The 15,895-nt window shown below is 34.9% G+C and overlaps 1 long non-coding RNA gene across 1 annotated transcript; it reads left to right on the top strand.

Moving 5' to 3' along the window:
* The first annotated feature begins 6,763 nt into the window (after positions 1-6,763).
* LOC127256443 (uncharacterized) lies at positions 6,764-7,308 on the top strand. The gene is made up of 2 exons (XR_007839853.1): positions 6,764-6,853; positions 6,944-7,308. It is a non-coding gene; the product is annotated as an uncharacterized LOC127256443 (long non-coding RNA).
* Positions 7,309-15,895: the final 8,587 nt, after the last annotated feature.

Below are 15,895 nucleotides of genomic sequence, written 5' to 3'. Positions count from 1 at the left end.
TGCCTTGGGGACAGATTCAAAATTGATACATTTTTGCACACAAAAATTACTAAACCAGGTGTTACAAAAATTTAAACTATTATCAGCTTTAATATATTTAATTTTCTGTCAGTTTCAACTTCAATTTGAATTTTTCAATTCTTGAAATTTTAAACAAATCCAGTTTATTTTTCAATAAGAAAATCCAAATTTTTCTAGAAAAATCGTCAACAACAATTAAGATATATCTACTCCCACCATAAGTGGGTTCATTAGAAGGTTCACATAAATCTATATGTATACATTCCAAAATCTGTTTTGAAAAAATATAATTTTCAGGGGTTTTTGACGAAAATTGAACTTTATTTAATTTTCCAGGTTTGCATATATTACAAAAGGGAATAATAGAAAATTTTTCATTTTCCAAATAATCAGATTCATGCAGAATTTTCAAGCCATTATTGCTAATATGACCTAATCTCTTATGCCATAATTCAGAATTATCAATTTCAGGATTATCTATATCAGAACATACATTCACAGCAGAAGTTACATATAAGTCATTTTTTAATTCTACCCTAAAAATCACTAAAGACCCTTTAATTGTTTTCATGCAATTTAAACCCCACTTTCCTTCTAAACCTAAAGTAGATAATCTAACACATGACAACAGATTATTGGACAAATCAGGCACATATCTCACATCATGTAATTCCAGTATATTTCCAGATTTAAATTTCTGATTAATAACACGTTTATCAGCCATAGTCACATAACAATGTGTTAAAGTCTTAAACTCAGAAAAAATATTTTTCAAAGGTGTCATATGAAATGTGCAAGCAGAATCAACTATCCATTCATTAGCACTCAAAATATTTGAATTTAAATCTGGACAAACAACAAACACACTTCCGAAATTATTGTCAATAATAGTCATATTGGCTAACTCACTTGTTGCATTACTATTATTACCATTATTATTATTATTATTATTATTATTATTATTATTATTATTATTATTATTATTATTATTATTATATTTCTTAGGGCAATATCTAACAAAATGTGAAGGATCACCACAATTATAACATCTCTTTCCTCCTTTATTAGGAGTTTTAAATCTATTTCGACTTCTATTCTTATTGTTATGATTTTTTATTTTATTATCATAATTTCCAGAATTATTATTCCTATTAGATCTCAAAGGAGACCTACCCCTAATTCTTTAATTTTCAAACCATTAATAACCACATCTAAAGTCACAAAATCACATCAGAAAAAGCACTTGGAATAGCATTCAAAAGAATGATAGCACTAAATCTATTTCGACTTCTATTCTTATTGTTATGATTTTTTATTTTATTATCATAATTTCCAGAATTATTATTCCTATTAGATCTCAAAGGAGACCTACCCCTAATTCTTTAATTTTCAAACCATTAATAACCACATCTAAAGTCACAAAATCACATCAGAAAAAGCATTTGGAATAGCATTCAAAAGAATGATAGCACTATAATAATCTATATTCTTATCACCAGTAAGCTTAATATCTTGAATTAATTTTTGAAAAATATCAAGATTTTCATCAATAGTTTTAGATTGATCAAGTTTAAAACTAAAGAACTTTTCCAACAAATAAAGCCTACTAGGTAAAGAAGTTTGAGTATATAATTCATCTAATTTATTCCACAATGCCACAGTACCAACCTTACGAATTACATGATCAGCTAAATTTAGAATTATACAAGACGAAGCCATTTCATCCAACTCAGCCCTCTTTTCAAGAGGAACTGTGGTTGCTTGATCTGGCTCCACAGCTTTTATTAATTTTTGAGTAACAAGTATACTTCTCATTTTTTGTTTCCAAATAGCAAAATCAATTTTTCCATCAAAAGGTTGGATATTGAAAAAGGTTTGCCCAGCCATGATCTACAGTTTTCGAAAAACAATTTTAAGAAAAATAAAATTTTCCGAAAAACACAATATGTTTGGCAAAAACTGTTTGTTTTAAAAAAGCAGTTTATTGTGAAAACAGTTTATTAAAATACAGATTATTTTAAAACAAATTGAGAACCAAACAAAGACCCAAATCACAACACATCAATAGCAATTCACAGAAAACAAACACAACAATCAAACACAGCAAGAAATATATCACAGAATATTGCAATAACAGGCAAATCACAAACAAAAAAGGCCTATCTATTACAACATTCACTCTTGACTATTCCACCGAAGGTACTCGAGAATCACTCACAAGAGTGAGGATCGGAGTTTTGCAACCTTGGTATCACAATAGCCTTTACAATCAATTTGGGCGGAATTTAAATACGGATATTAAACTAAAGTAAAATAACAGTAATAAAATAGTAGGGTTAAAGAGTTTACCCTCGAAGCACAACAACAATATATTCCATACAGCAGTACAAGGGTATATACAAGTGACCTATTCTTTTTTCAAGACTAGGGGTTAGCCAACTAATAACAACTAAATCAGAAACAATGTTTCTCCTCTAAACAAAGTTAGAGTCACCGAAACTCACATGAACAGACACTAGGCCACATAAACAGTTTTAACAAGATCTTTCAAAAAATAATTTTGGTTTTAAAGATTCTTGAAAAACTTTTGGATTTTAACCCAACAAGCATATATCTACACGAAAATAAGGCGAAACAACAAGTTTTACGGTTTTTTTTCTTAAAATAACAACGGACAAAATCGGTTTTCACCAAATCGAAATGATTTTGAACCGTTCTAACCGAAATGGACTCGAACTTAACCGATCTACACAGAACAGTAGCGATTAAGTCCAATCCCAACATTAACAGTTCGACTGCGGCTATATTAGCACAGATCAAAAAACTCAATGGCCGATATATACTCAAAATCAAAGGAAAAGAACCGAACACAGTGTAATAAGTTCGTTTCAACCGGATCCTTTCGATTTCTTATGGATCTAAAAGATTTAAACCAGATCTTTACAAAAAATCAAAAGTAACGATAATTTTGTAAAGAAAACTTCACCAAAAAGCTCTGATACCACTTGTTATGAAATAAATGCGGAATAAACTTGGTTTTATTAAGGAAAAATCAACGAAAACAAAGAAAAGTTTAAAGTAGGGCTTGGTTTTTAGGCTCAGCCCCCAATATCACCCACTAAATACAAAATCGACACAAACACAAATAAAATGAGACATACACAACCAAACCGGCCTGAGACCCACAACCTAGACCGAAAACGACCCCCTGAAGTAAGGAAAAATAAAGCAACGGTAGAACAACGGCCAAAAAGAAAAGGAACCACATAAACCGAAGGCTAAACTCGATGTCGAACCCCTTGTGGTTAGAATTGAGACAGGGAAAATGATAGCACCTCTAATCTCCACAGAAAACAGGAGAAAGAAGCTCGTCGGAGGTCGTCGGAGGTCGCCGGAGAAGATCGCCAGAATATCGCCAAGAGAGAAGTGTTTTGAGAGAGGCGAGAGTAGAGAGAGGTGAGAGCCTTTTAGAGAGAGAGAGAGAGTGAGGGTAAGTGGGGTGCGGCTCCCTCTCTCTACACAAATATATATATGTAGGTTAGATCAGATCAACGGCCAGGGTTAAAACCCTTGATCAAACGGTCCACAGCAAGTCTAGGTAAGTAAATACAGGTCGGGTCATGTAACCGGGTCGGAGGGTTGGGTCACGGGCTATGAGTTGGGGCCAAGTTCAATTGGGCCACAAAATATATATGTGTATGTGTTTGTGTATGGATCCAATAATGGTCTCCAAAATTATCATCAACCAAAATTTTATAACAATTTCCATGTGATTTTTTGCAAATGTTTGTGCTGGTTTACGTTTCTCAGTACAAATATTTTTAGTCGAACACTTGTTTATAAATTATTTAATAATTATTTTATAATACGTCCACTTTACTCCTTATTTATCTCATTTCACTACCAAAAAAATAGCCTTTCGCCACGGCTTGACGGTTCGTTACAATAACATCGTAACAAATAATGGTTTTTGTTACGACAACTTCCGTTACCAAAAAATATTATCTTGGTCAACGTTTCTGGTTCTTTAATTACGCAAAATAATCCGTAACAAAAACGAAGTTGATAGACTTTGTTCAAAATAACATTAGTTACGATTGTGTTTCGTAACAAATGGTGTATAAATTTATTTTTGAAATTATTCTTTTTAATTATATTAAAATAAATTTAAAGAAAAGGAAAAAAATGATTTTTATTAATAAAAAAATTATTTATTTTAATTATATTAAAATAAATTAAAAAAAACAAAAAACATATGCTTTTTATATCCTCAGTTATACAATATTCACACTTTCAAAAATTATTCCACTCATCTTCATAGACATTGCGACTCCGAAGCCCTACATCCCTCCGGTGAAATCGAAGGTGTTCGTCAGCCGTCACAGCTCACCACTGTTGAGTTGAGGAGCCACCACCAACTTATTTTGGTACTCGATATGTCCTTCGATTTTGTTGACCATCTGTTATGGTTGATTCGCTTATAGTTTTGAGAATCAAAAAGGTTCCCTATCCTTCGCCCTATGAGTCGAGCGCCGACAATGGTGTCATGACTTTTAATCGCCATCTCCAATGCCTCTTCAGGGACAATTGGTCACCTATCCCCTTGACGGCGAAGGTGTCCTCTCATTTGTTTCCCCATTTTTATGTACATTATTGTTCATTTTCATCGGTGTTGATGGTGTTGACTAGTTAGTTGAGTATGAAGTTCGGGTTGATTCGGTAGGTATTCTCCATTCCCAAACTTACCCTTCCGTAACTGCCTCTTCAGCTTGCACTCCACCTGCTCGATCATTTGCTCATTCGGCTAATTTCTTCCCCCTTGATCCAAAACCAACTCTATATATCTTCCGAGTTGATAAGATTGTAGGCTTCTTATTGGATAACAAAATAAATCAGCTCGCTGCGGGCCTTTTTCTTACTTGTGATATGGCATCAAATTAAAGTCTTTTATTGAATTATATTTGTTACTCTCTTTATACATGTATTGTCTTCTAGCATTTTTCCTCTTTTCTTTAGTTCTTACAGGGTAGCTTCCATAGGTTTGAAATATAATATATATATTTATTTTCTTGGAATAGGAGTTTGCTAAATTAAAAAGAAGAAGCTTTAGACCAGCAAAGCAAATTTGGAAAAGTTAAGATAAGAGAACGAGCATAAACATTTTTCTCTAAGTATTTTTACATCAGCCTTGTGAGTCAATTTTCAGCTTTAAATTGATTGTGGTTGATGATTCAATTAATCTATGTTCTGGTTTATTTATGTCTCATTCACCTGGCTTGTTTTATTTTGGTGTCTGCATTTTGTTTTGGTTGTTGGCCTTTGTTGCTCTTCTTGTTGTTTGTGTGTGGCAGTTGAGTCACTCTAGATTGTGAGAATTTTGGTGAGATGGTTGTGATTTGTGTTCGATTTGGTTGTGATCATTCTTGGAAAGTGTTGGTTTCATGCATATATCTTGGGTGGTAGTAACCTCAGTTTTGAGTTGCCAATTACTTCTGTTTATTTTATTTTGGTGCTTCTTGAAGTCATGGAGTTGGAGGCTGATATTGGTGTATGGTAGTTTGTCTTTGATCGAATAGGTTGGTGCATGGGCAAGTTATTCAAATCAGATTTTGATTGACAGTCATCCAGGTAACTGAGTAGTGCGAGGGGTGTGCAGAGTTGGTGTTGGCAGCATGGTTTTTCGGGTGTGCAACATTGAAGGAAGAATCTTGGATTCTTATGCATCCATTTGATATTCCACTTCATTATTTTTTTATCTAGACTGGTATTCTCCTCAACTCTGAGTTGCTGGTGACTTTTGTTTTATTTGATTTTGATGCTTCTTTAAGTCATGGAATTGGAGGCTGGATTGATCCAAGCAGTCCATTATTTGATTGTTGTTTCCTTTGGCAGATGCAGTGGAAGTTCATCTCTGGTTTTGATATTGTGAGTTTAGTTCTCATCATGGGATTTCATCTATAGTTTTGATTCTTGGAGGTAGTTTTTTTTATTGTTGGCTTTGCATTGAGGATTGAACATATCAGGTGTGATCTTTGGTTGATTCTTCCTTTTGGTTGGTGGCTTGTTATATCCTTGCGCTTGAGTTTGCGGTTTGGAGATCATGGATTGGATGATTGGTGCAATATTGGTTATAGGAGATATTTATTCTCAAGGAGTGGGTTTGTTGTTAATCTAGTCTAGTTGTGGGAGGTTGGTATGGCTTGAGTTGCCGAATTGCTTGGGATTTTATGGTTTTTGTAATCATGTTTAGGCTTTGGATGGTTGGATTTGGTAGGTTTCTTTTAGTTTGGGTCTGTGCGTTCCTATGTATATATAAGATATATAGATAATTTTGTGATATATATATTTAGTATATATTGGTTTAATTAAAGAGGTTCTTTAAAAAAAAATTATCTTTTATATTCATTCCATCCAATTTCTTTCATTTTTAAATTTTATTTTCTCCAATTGAATGTTTGATATAGTTGTACGGTAGGGTAATATGTTTAAGTGGGCAGAGGAGTTTTTCTTGTTTTTCTACTTGTCACCTATTGTTGTGTTTTCAATTATATATCTTTTTAATGAAATGTAGTAGCTTGATTGTTTAACCTTCATTCTGTCCTAGTTTTTTTGTTCATATTTTTTATGATTTAGAACGTCTGTTGATATATATGCTTGAATGTAATCAAAAATTGCTCTTGTGAATGCTGTAGGTGACACACTTTCGTTGGTCAAGGTCTTCGTGACATCCGCGTCAGTCCCAGACACACCCCTTATTTTGCCGACCATTTCTGGGGCGACTACCCTTCGCGATGTCGTCGGCGAAGATCCTATTGAGTGGAGCTACAACGACGTAAGGATCTACTTTAATACCTTTCTTGTATTGCCTTCCGAAATTTATAAGAAGTATGACTTAAAGTAATCTCTGTGTTGGCAATTGCAGCTCATGCGCCGGGCTTGAAATGTTGGTACCGATACACCCATGTTAATTGCCCCGTTTGTCATATGGATTGAATGTCGAACCTGTCTTTGGATGGATTGTGTTGAGTTTTTGTTGAACTATGTCTGGAATTGATGCGTAGACCTTTGTGGTTTGAATTCGTATGGTGAAAAATGTGCCTAATGGGATTGATGGATAACCGTATTTGCTTATTGCGTTGTTTACTTCTGTTTGAACTGTTAAGCACGTTTTGCGGAACAGGTTGTTGATGTGTAGATACTAGTAGGCTTGTTCTATGGGTTGCTTTACTTTGTTGGTAGGTATGGAATTCAGATTTTAATATGAATTAATGTTTGCGCGGGGCGTAATGATGATGATGTTTATAGCAATCTTTGTATTCGTAATTTATTTTCGTATCATACGCATCACAGCAGGTCCATTTGTTACGAACAATTTCAATTGCAGCGTACCCCCTGTTTTTCACAATACGCTATTTTTCCGTAACAAAAGGCCAGAAAATCGTTACAAAAAGTGGTCTTTGGATATTTGTTGTTACAGACGGTTTCGTGACTATAAGTAGGTAATATTTTTTTTACGGGGTTCAATGCCGTTACAAATAGTCGTAACAAAAACCAAGTTCTGACAACCGGTCAATGGAAAACACTTGTAACGCGAGGAACTTCCGTAACAAATACCGTAACTAAAAGTCCTGCCACACGCGCGGAAGGATCTACCTTTCGTTACGAGAGAAAATTCGTAACAAACATCGTAACAAATACCATACTTCAGGGAGCGTTGACCGATCGTAATAGTTACGAAAAGTGGCGTGGCAAAAAACATTCGTTACGCGAGTACACATTACGGAAAAAAGTCGTAACAAAGGCGTAGCAAATACGCAAATTGCACGAAATATGGCTTTTTGTTACGATTTTCCGGCCGTAATAGAAAACAGTTTTTTTGGTATTGTTTTAATGTTAAAATATTACCCCCGTCCCATAAAAGAGTACCATGAATTTTTTGCATATTGATTTTTTGAATATTAGTTATTATATCACTACGTAGTACAAGACAAAGACAAAAATACTTTTATTAGTCTCTTATAATACAAATACAATAACATTTGTAAAGTAAATTATACAAATGTAAGAATATTTTTAATGTTAAGTACAATTACGTAAAAGACGAATAATGCCCCTTTTATGGGATGGAGGTAGTATCATTATTGTTTTAGTCTTTGTGTCCACAAAAAATCTAAACGAATAGTGTACTATTTTTTCTTACAAATATTTCAAAAATTGATGTAGCCCTAAGCCTTTACTTTAGTTTTCTAAATAATTGCTAATCTTATGTTTTGAATAAAAAAATAAAATGATATGGGATATCGTACTTTTGAAGAAAAAATAAATGGCAGATTAAATAATAATAATTGATACGAGATAAAGTAAACAAAAATTAAAGAATAAGAATGAGTCCATTTGTTCTGTCTCTCGTATTGTGCTTTTATATCATTAATTGTACTACAACATTAAGTAAATTTAAATATACAAATGATGAAATCAATTGGGATGGATGACTTGAAATTTTAGCATTTCATTAGAACAATGTCAAATACTACGTCCATCTCTATCATACGTAACCATTTTTTCATTTACGTCTTTCCAGATCAAATATATGTATTTTCATTTTTTAGTAAAAATAATATTTAATATAAAAAAATACAACTACACTTTACATAATATTACAAAGAAGGTCGTTAAAAGGTGAATCGGTTTAAAGACAAAATTATTTTTTTATTTAATTTTTTATTGTACTATTACTACCTATAAAATACTATTCTCTCCGTCCTACATAAAATGTCTATTTTTTCTATTTTCTTCTATTCAAAAAAGTTTCTATTTGTTCTATTTTCGTCCGTCCTATATAATTTGTCTTTTTCTTTTTTGTAAATATAATTATACACTTTAATCACATTTTAAAATTTATAATTTGTAATTTTTTTAATCTTAATTAAACTATTTAGTTATCTTAATTTTAATCTATAATTATTTTGATTATATATTTTTAAATTACATACTAATTATACTTTACCTAAATTCTCGTGTCTACAATAACGATGACAATTTTAGTGGGACGGAGGGGACAATATACTAAAATCCACAAAAAAAAACAAAATTGATGAATATGATTGGGACGGGGGTAGTAATTGTAGTAATTGTTTTGTGTTGATATTATATTTTAATATTTTGTTGGCTTACAAAATATAATGTATGATATACAAATATTTTATTATTGTTATGATATTTTATTTTAAAATAGTATTTCATGTATATTCAATATGTACCAATGAAGTAATATGTAATATATATATATGTAATATGTAACATATTGTAAAATATGGAATATTTTATGGGAGTTCCAAGGAAATATCAAGGTTTTAGGCTCACTTTCGAATCTTGAGAAGACAACTTAATAATTTGAAGATTAGTAGAAGTTATCAGATTTAAGAACTATACTATGTTAAGCTAAATTCACTACCAAAAAATATAAAAATTAATTAGTTGCCCAGATTTAAGTCCATAACAAATATTTTGTTACAAAAAATGTATTAGTAATGTTGTTTGGGTGACAAAAAAATCAAAGTTGCAGTGCCATGACTTTGGATTGTGTAAGATCACAATGCGTAAAAATTACATTTGGAAGTTGGTTTGTTATTAAATTGGTTGCAATGCATATATCCGGTATTAAAAAAAAAAATCTTTTGAAGTCATAGAAATCGACACTACCATAAATAAAATAAGACTAAGACGAAACTCTCCATTCCCCATACTTAAAAAAATCACGAATTGATTCCCACTTTGAAGAAACCATCACCATCGCTGTTGGAAGGCAAGGTCACCCACTCACGCCGGTGTGCTAAAGACATGTATTTTCAGCATTGGAGTCATCCGACAGAGAGAAGAATGTGAAGCGCAACTACTCTAGTATGTTAAGATATTTTAGATATTCAGTTTTAGATTTCGTAAATTTAGTAGATTTATATTTGAGTCTATCGAGTTTGTTTTGTATTGCCTATATATAGGCTCTTTATTTTGATGATCAATAAGACAATCTCTTTATTTTCCCCCAAAATTTCTAATATGGTATCAAAGCTTGTTTTTCTCCTGCCGTAGATATAGCATACCAACCCGCATTTCTCCGGGTACATTCAACTTGGGATGTACGATTAAAGTCTCCAAATTTTGAAATTTTTTTATACTTTCTAGCCCTTTCTTTTTCTGATTTTGATTTTGTCTTGAGTCGTGATTTTTTCTACGATTGAAGTTGTGTCTGCGCATCTGTCTGTGATTCTGCGATGACCTCCTTAGTGCCAAGACTAACATAGATGAATCAATTCGAAAGAAGGAGACGGAATTAAGAACACTCCATCAAGAAAAATCTGTCCTGGAAGGCCACATAAGCGAAGAACAGCGCCTGATTGATCGGTACAAGAAAAATGAAGCCGACTTGGACCAAGAACTGAAGGTTCATGCCCGATCTCAATTCATAAGGCAATACTAGTCGGCTGCTAACACCAGGCGACTTTCCAAGACAGAGGACAAATGGTCTCAGATTAAAACTGTTTTAGAGTCTGTTTGGTAAAATTTTGGAAACCTTGACTTAGTAAACAAAAACCTTTTCCTTTTTCTCCTTTTGTTAAGGATCATTTTCCAAAACTCCGACTCTCCAAGGAACAGATCCAATTCATCTCCTTTATAAGCACTTGCAGTCCCTTGTAAAGCAATGAACAAACGCTTAACCACAAATTGAAACTTGGGCACGCTTGAAATATTTATTAAAATGTCACCAAATCGTCCTCATGTTCCTGTAAACAATTGGCAAGGCTTAATTCAACCCTTTTTCATGGGTAATCATCCGGTTGGAGGCCACGCCGAAGACTTGTTAAGCATACTCAAACAATTGGATTTCAAATTCAGATTTTCGTGACGAGGCAGAAAAACCATTCATCGTGTTATTCGCCTGATGGAAAACGTGCTTGAAGGGTATGAGACCCTTCGAGATATACAAAATCGCCTTCCTGACATTGATCATCATATGGATTTGATTGAACACCACATGATAGCCATACTCCCAGACCTTGGCTGGGATCACACATTCTCCAATCAGCGCGCAGTCTTTTCGAGATTACGTACTCTTGTCGATCGTGAGTGTCAAGCCTTGACAGACATGAAAGTCCGTACCGACTATGATCTAGAGAAGATGCAAGATCAATGGGAAAAGTACTGACCCAACTTAGAGGACCTTATTGATGAAGAACCAGAGCTAATCCCTAATCACTGGAATGAAGATTCTGACTCAGAAGAACAAAGCTCGCTGCATGATTCGATATCTGACAATGAGTGAACCCTTTGTTTAGGTCCGAACCCCTAATAATCGGGTTCCGAATTAAAATTATTGTTTCATGCTTTCTTGTTATTTGAAAAAGGTAGGATAATACCCCTTCAGATATTTAGCATTAATACAATCATGTACCATCTTACCATCTTGATTTATAATAATAAATGCACCATTTCCGATCTCCTTTTGAATGATAAACGGTCCTTCCCAATTCGGAGACCACTTCCCTAATTGATCAATCTTCTTAAATGTAGGAAGGATAGTTTTCCAAACCAAGTCTTCTTCTTTGCACGTTCTATAAAAAACTTTCCTTCCATAAGTCTTAGCCCTGATCTCACTCTGCTTCACAATCTGATCATTTGCATGGAGTTGATTGACCTCCAAACTTTCCAATTGCTGCAACATAATTTGTTAATATTCCTCAGTAAACTCATTTGTAGTAAGGCTCGTACGTCCAGATGACACTTGAATTTCGGCTGGCAATACAGCATCTTGTCCAAAGGTGAGCTGATATGGCGAAAATCCTGTGGCATAATTTTTGTTATTCTTATGTGCCCATAATGCTCGAGATAACAAAAAATGCCACTTTCTTGGGTTCCCTTCAATCCTTTTCTTTATGATCCCAACAATAATCTTATTAGTTGCCTCTGCCTGCCCATTAGCTTTGGGATAATAAGGTGAAGAATGGTTCAAACGAATACCAAACTCTGCCAAGAACTTTAAAAATTTCTCCCCAGTAAAGACCAAACCTTGGTCGGTTGTTATTGAATGAGGAATACCATACCTATAGATGATCTGATTCAGCACAAAATCTATCACTTCTTTTGATCAACAATTTTCAAAGCAACCGCCTCGAACCATTTGGTGAAATAATCTGTTGCAACCAAAATAAAACAATGATGTTTGGACGAGGGGGGATGAATTTTACCAATGATATCCATAGCCCAAGATTTACAGGGCCATGGTTTTACCATAGCTTGCAATTCCATGACTGGCAAGTGATTCAACTGCCCATGCTTCTGGCATTCTTGGCAACCTTTGGCGAATTGTATACAATCTTCAAAAATCTTCGGCCAAAAGAAACCCAAGCGATGAATAGTCCATCTCATATGCAAACCTGCCCGATGAGCTCCACAAATACCACTATGTACTTCTGTCATGACTTCCAAAGCCTGTTTGGACCCCAAATATTTCAAGAGTAATCCTTCTAATGTCCTTTTATATAATACTCCTTCCATCAACTGGAATCGTAAAGCTTTCAACCGTATTCCAATCAGTACATTTGCTGCTGGATTTTGTAGATACATGATAATTTCTGTTCTCCATTCGGCTACACCTTCTGATTCAGGGCCGACCTCTGCACATATATCCTTTGGGATTCTTTTACAAGTTTTTTGGGCCAATTCATCTGCAAATTGATTTTCTTTCCTAGGGAAGAACTCAGTTATCACTTCAGAGATTTTTTACAGCAACCGACCCACAATAACCCTGTATCTGCGTAGATGAGGGTAATTGCAAACATATTGTTTGTTTACTTGGTTGATCACCAATTGAGAATCTTCTCTTATGATTACGGATTGAACATTCCTGACTGTCAAGGCTTCCAATCCTAAGATTAAAGCCTCATACTCCGCTCAATTATGGGTCATGGCTTCTAATTGCAACTGCAACTTGACCCTTTGACCATCTCGTCCTTCCAACAAAACACCTGCACCCGATCCGTTTCCTGAATAAAACCATAAAAAAACATTAACCAATTTCGGGTACTTATATAAGACATGTATTCGGTTGGTTCCTGCTCATAACTTGCGAAGTCTGCCAAAAAATCTGCTATTGCTTGGCCTTCACAGCCCTCAAAGGAGAATGATGCAAATCAAAATGAGCCAATTTAATGGCCTACTTCATAAGTCTGCCCTGCATAGTAGGTCTTTGAAAATTTAACTTGATGAGATCAATTCTTGAAATAACCTCAATTCTCCTGGGCAACATATAATGCTCAAGTTTGGTACATGCAAACACCAAGGAATAACACATTTTTTTTGGCATTGTATAATTTAATTCAGGTCCTGTGAGGGTTATTCTCAAGTAGTAAATTGCCCTTTCCTTTCCGTCATCCCCATCTTGTGCCAATGAGCAACGGACCACTTCGTACGTATTTGCCAAATAAAGTTTGAGGGGCCGACCTTCTTTCGGAGGCATCAACACAGGTGGTTGAGCCAGTGGTTGCTTTATAGGTTCTAAAGCTGCCTGTTGGTCTGGTCCCCACTCGAAAACATCTTCTCCAGCTTTTAATAATTTAGTAATTGGTCTGACCTTGCCAGCAGCATTAGAAATGAATAGTCTGAGATAATTTACCTTCCCCAAAAAGCTTTGTATTTCCTTAACTGTTTTGGGTGGTCGGCTGGCAAGAATTGCTTTGGCTTTATTAACATCGATCTCTATCCCCCTCTCATGCACCAAAAATCCCAAGAAACTCCCAGCTGATAAACCGAAAGGACATTTAGTCGGATTCATCTTCAACTTGTACCTCTTCATCCGACTGAAAGCATCTTTAAGATATCTCAAATGTTCCTCAAAACTGGAAGATTTGACGATAACGTCATCTATATATATCTCCATAGATTTACCAATAAGATCATGAAAAATTGAATTCATGGCCCTCTGATAAGTCGCCCCTGCATTCTTCAAACCAAAAGGCATAACCGTCCACTCATAAATACCTAAAGCCCCTGGACATCTGAGTTCCGTCTTATGAATATCTTCTTCCGCCAAAAAGATTTGGTTATATTCTGCATAACCATCCATCAAACTGAGAATTTTATGACCTGCTGCTGAATCAATTAGCATGTTAGCCATAGGCATCACATACTCATCTTTAGGAGTGGCCATATTAAGATCCCTGAAATCAATGCATATTCTGATCTTACCATTCTTTTTAACCACTGGTACAATATTGGCCAACCAATCTGCATAACGGCACGGTTGGATGAAACCAACCTTAAGAAGTTTCTGAACTTCCTCTTTGATCTGAGGCATTAAATCAGGACCCATACGCCTTGGAGGTTGCTTGTAAGGCTTAAAACCCTTTTTAATAGGCAATCAATGATCTATCAGCTTTCGCTCTAAACCAGGCATTTTTGAATAATCCCAAGCTAAACAATCAATATTGTTTTTTATAACTTCGAGCATCAATATTTGTTGCTCTTCAGACAAATCACCACTCATCCTGATCATTTTTGGAACCAGGTTGGTTCCTATGTTAAATTCCAATAAAGGATCTTGTGCTAAAAAAGCTGGTTCTGTATTTTCTAATAAATCAGGCCAACGAAATTGTTCATTTTTTTGGAAATGAACATGAACAATCTTTTTTATTTTTTCTGCTTTATTCAACAACTGATGTAAATAAAACTGATTAATAAGTAAATTACAATCTTCTAAATTTGCACATTACATAAAAGATATATTATAAAAAGTGGTTTTGGCTTCCTCATGAGCCATACAGTAAAACTGTTCTTTTAAAAGAACATTGAATTCTGGCTGATGAATTTAAAACCCTTCTTTGGGTATTCATTGGCCATAAACAACTGAGATGTTGGGGATACATGAACGGAATAAAAAAATGATTCTTCAACTTGTTCTGATGCATCGAAAGGGTTGTCATTTGCTTCCATCTTGAAGACCTGATTTCCTTCCCATAACATTAATCGTTGATGCAGTGTTGATGGTACATATTGAGATGCATGAATCCAGTCTCGCCCAAGTAGGATTGAATATGTAGTGTCCGCATCCACCACAAAGAAAACAGAAGAAATCTTTGTAGGACCGACCTCAATTGTAGCGACCATCATACCTTCTGGTCTGGTCGGCTGCCCTGTAAAACTGGTCATCTCAAAATCTACTGGAGACAAATCGCGAATTCCCTTCCCTAACTTCTTGAGAGTCATTAATGGCATCACATTGAAGACGGCTTCATTGTCTATAAAAACCTTTGTGATTGGTTTTCCACAAATATGAGCATTAACATATAGAGGCTTTAAATGAGACGCCGTGCCTTCTGGAATGGGAGGGAAAACTATCGGAGGGACCTCGGACTGAAAATCAGGATTTGAAATCTTCGCCTATTCTGGCTCTTGTATAACATCATCCACCAGACTTGCCCACAGGGGTTCTTCTTCAATCCAATTGATTCCTGTCATTCGGCAGGGAACTCGTGGCCGTAGTCGAGACTTGACAGACCTTGAATCTGCTTCCAGCATTTCGTCTTGGTTACCAGTTTCAGGTTGAGCTGTCAGAGATTCCAAACGAAATTCCTCCAGAAATGGATTAATGTTGATCCGTTCACAATACTGACATCTGAAACCTTCAATTCTTTCATCTGATACTCCTTTACCTCTTCTTTGTATGGACCGACCTCCCTCATTGCAATGAAAGACGCTTGCACATACTTAGAGTGCCTTGAGGAGGAGACTTTATCCCTATACCTCGCGGCATACCTGCGGTTGGCATTCCGAATCTGAGTTCGGTTCATGCCTGGAAAATGAGGATCCACATTAATTGGTA

This window comes from Andrographis paniculata, unplaced genomic scaffold (genome assembly GCF_009805555.1).
Source record: "Andrographis paniculata isolate CXL003 unplaced genomic scaffold, ASM980555v1 Contig55END, whole genome shotgun sequence".
Classification (NCBI taxonomy): Eukaryota; Viridiplantae; Streptophyta; class Magnoliopsida; order Lamiales; family Acanthaceae; genus Andrographis; species Andrographis paniculata.
Note: the sequence above shows the minus strand (reverse complement) of the source record. Positions and strands in the feature narration are given on the sequence as shown.